At 40.9% G+C, this 3134-nt stretch overlaps 1 protein-coding gene across 1 annotated transcript in view; it reads left to right on the forward strand.

Annotated features, from left to right (window-relative positions):
- Positions 1-1055: 1055 nt before the first annotated feature.
- The window catches only part of SLC34A2 (solute carrier family 34 member 2), a 44887-nt gene continuing 42808 nt past the window's right edge, over positions 1056-3134 (forward strand). Inside the window, exon 1 of the mRNA XM_023534196.1 lies at positions 1056-1155. The gene's annotated coding sequence lies outside the window, so the exon portion shown is untranslated. The remainder of the gene's footprint in view (positions 1156-3134) is intronic.

Here is a 3134-nt window from a genome sequence, read left to right on the forward strand (position 1 = left end):
AGCTACATGTCACTAAATGCTTTTTCGATTTTTGCCTCACGCCTTTCCTTTTTCTCCAGCATGACCCTTCCCCACAAAAATCATCACCTAAAAACACGAAAGAATCACCAATGTCTTTAGGAGAAATATGCAGAGTTGGAAAACTAAGAAGTGGAAGGAAATGAATAGATTGGTTGTTTATTCTCTCTCAGAGGCAATGAAAACAAGACAACTTGGGAAAAGAAAATTTGGGGTTTATAATTGTTTCTAATTCTGTAATCAAGGACGATCATCCTAATGCAAATATGTTATTTAAAAATAGAAACAATTTCCCTGGCTTTCATTACCAGACTATCGAGAAACTTACTTATTTACACATTTAACAGACTCTAATAGATGAACTTAGATACTTAAGTGACATGGTGGGGGAGGAAGGGAAAGAGAATCCTTCTCAAGTTCAGCCAAACCTTTAAATTAAAAAAATACCCTTAATAAGTTAATTTCTTAAGCGTCACCTTGTGTGTACAGCATGGATCCTTGAAATGATTAACAGAGAAAAAGATTGATGGCAGCCCATAACATTCCCCTTATTTAGAAAGCATTTGGGGCAGACTCTATAATCCAGTCTTAAAATAGTCACCAGATTCTGACTTCAGGAGCTTAAGAATATGGAAGCCACAGCCACATCACTTGAACGGTAATTAGCATTAAGTTACATCAAGTTCATTTCTCATTTCACACTATAGAGACCCCTGAGTTCTACCTCAGCAGTAATGGAGGGAAACTATTCAGGAATTCATATAGGCCAAATCACACCAGGTACTCTCAGGGGAAAAATATTCCTTTGATAGAACTTAGCAAATAAGTTCTTGTCTGTTGAAATCCATATCAGTTTTCAAGTTACCCAGTGTTGGTCTTAAAGCCAGTCCTTTTCTTCTCTTCCGTGTTGTGATGGGGACACCTTGGGTGGCCTGTCTAAAGCCATGTGCTTTTCTTGGAGTATTTGTGGGAGACAGCCATGGGAATTACAATGACTGAGACACCTCATTCTCAGGGCTCCTGCTTCTCGGCTTTCTTTCATAGCTTACGTTGGAGGGTGCTGCTTCTGTTGGCAGTTGGCTGGGGGAGATCGAGAGAGAGAGTCTTCTTCTACTGACCTGTTAAGTAACTTTTTATGTAAGTAATTGCTCAGCGAATTTGGTCTTTAAGTACTTCTACCTGCAAGGCTGAGCAGCTGGGGAGGCTAATTATACAGTGAGGCCAAATGATAAAACTCCTCCCTTCTCTCTGCCTTGCACATGGTGGCTTCACTCAGAAGCCAGGTGTCTGGTGGCACATGTGTCCCCTTAGGCCAAAGGGCCTGAGCTGGCCTGAGAGACTTCATATGTTGGAACTGTGTTATTATTTCTTACAGGAACCCATCTCGGTGTGGTTTGAACCCGCCAAACCAGACTTCCCTTCGGGATAATATTTGATCAGGGAAATTTTCATCTCATGATGGGCTGTGCTCTAGGGATTGAAGAATGACCAAATTTACTTAAGTTATGAAAACTTAATCAAGCATCTTCCCAAATGGGATTTTTCACATTCCTGAGGCGTGTGATGCAAAATTAGAATCTGCTCCAACGTTTTCTCTGGAAGCAGGTGGCAGTTTTGTAACCAGCCTTTAGGGGGAAGATGCCAGATGTCCAGATGGACAAGGAAGTAAGTAAGCTTCCCGGGAAGGCTGGCAGTTGAAGGGCATGAATGGAATTGCAGATCGTACTTTGGAGCCAGAGTGAGACGGTTGCTCTGGAGGAATCATTGAGAGGCTGCTTATCACACAGCTTTGTGTTCAAGTGTCAGGCCGTGAAAAGTCCGGGCCCAAGTCTTTCTGGATGACTGAGTGTAGAGTTCATCAAGGCTGAACCAGCTTCAAACCTGCTGCTGAATTAGGGACAGCCATTGTTCGGTTATCACCTCCTGGGTGTGTGGGGGCAGGGGCTTGATTGCTAAACCAGGGGGATTAAAACAGTCTTCCCCACTGAGAGCTGTTGATTCTGCTGACATATTTTCTGGGTACCATTAAATACAAGTAACCCTGAAAATATATATAATGGGAAAAATAAAACAGCAAAATTATTCAGTTCTATCTAGATATTTCTGCTTGGAGAAGGTTCTGAGCCTGAGGCCTTTTTTAAAAAAAATTATTATTATTTAGACAAGGGAGCTTAGCAAGTATTAGAGATGTGTTAAAGACAAGCTGATACTCAACTGAGACTTTATCTAATACAAAATATATGCAATGACAAAATGCCACTTAGTATTAAGGAACTCTTTCAATGAGCGTGGATTTTATTAAACTCGACAACGACTACATGGCTTTGAAATATAGTGGTAGATAGATATGTAAAATGTACTCTCTCGACCCTCAGAAAATGAATGCTTGGTGAATATATGCATTGTCAAACAGGGGCTTGGTCTTGTTTACAGTTGTCTGTTAGACTTCTAGGGCTGCCAAACAAAGTACCACAGACTGCAGTGGCTTAAGCAACAGACATTTATTTCTCACAATCCTGGAGGCTAGAAGTCTGAGATCAAGGTTTCAGCAAGTTGATTTCTTCTGAGGCTTCTCGGCTTGGCTTGTAGATGGTCGTCTGCTTCCTGTGTCTTTACATGTTCGGCACCCTATGCATGTCTAATCTCCTCTATATAAGGACACCAGATATATTGGGTTAGGGCCAACCTTCATGGCCTCATTTTAATTGAATTTCCTCTTTTAAAACCTTATCTCCAAATACAATCACATTCTCAGGGTTAGAATTTCAACATAGGAATTTTGGGTGGACACAATTTAGCCCCAAGCAAGCTGTATCCTTCCTAGTTTCTAGAAGAGTGCTTTACACATAGTAGGTGCTCAATAAATGCATATTGACTGAGTGAATGGGAGAGTGAGTGGATGACCCTTCAGCCACTGGGAGGGTCTATGTTATCAAAAATTTCTACTGATTTAATATTGTTTAATCTTTTCAAGAATTGTTTTCATCATTGCCTATGACTACGTACTAGCTTGATTATTCATAAATTTTTTCCCAGTGAACTCATAGTATAAAGGATCTGCTCTTGCCCATTGTAGACTCCTTCATTTATCCACCCACCACCCACCCATCCACCCA

Source organism: Pteropus vampyrus, unplaced genomic scaffold, assembly GCF_000151845.1.
Source record: "Pteropus vampyrus isolate Shadow unplaced genomic scaffold, Pvam_2.0 Scaffold5, whole genome shotgun sequence".
In the NCBI taxonomy this organism is placed as follows: domain Eukaryota; kingdom Metazoa; phylum Chordata; class Mammalia; order Chiroptera; family Pteropodidae; genus Pteropus; species Pteropus vampyrus.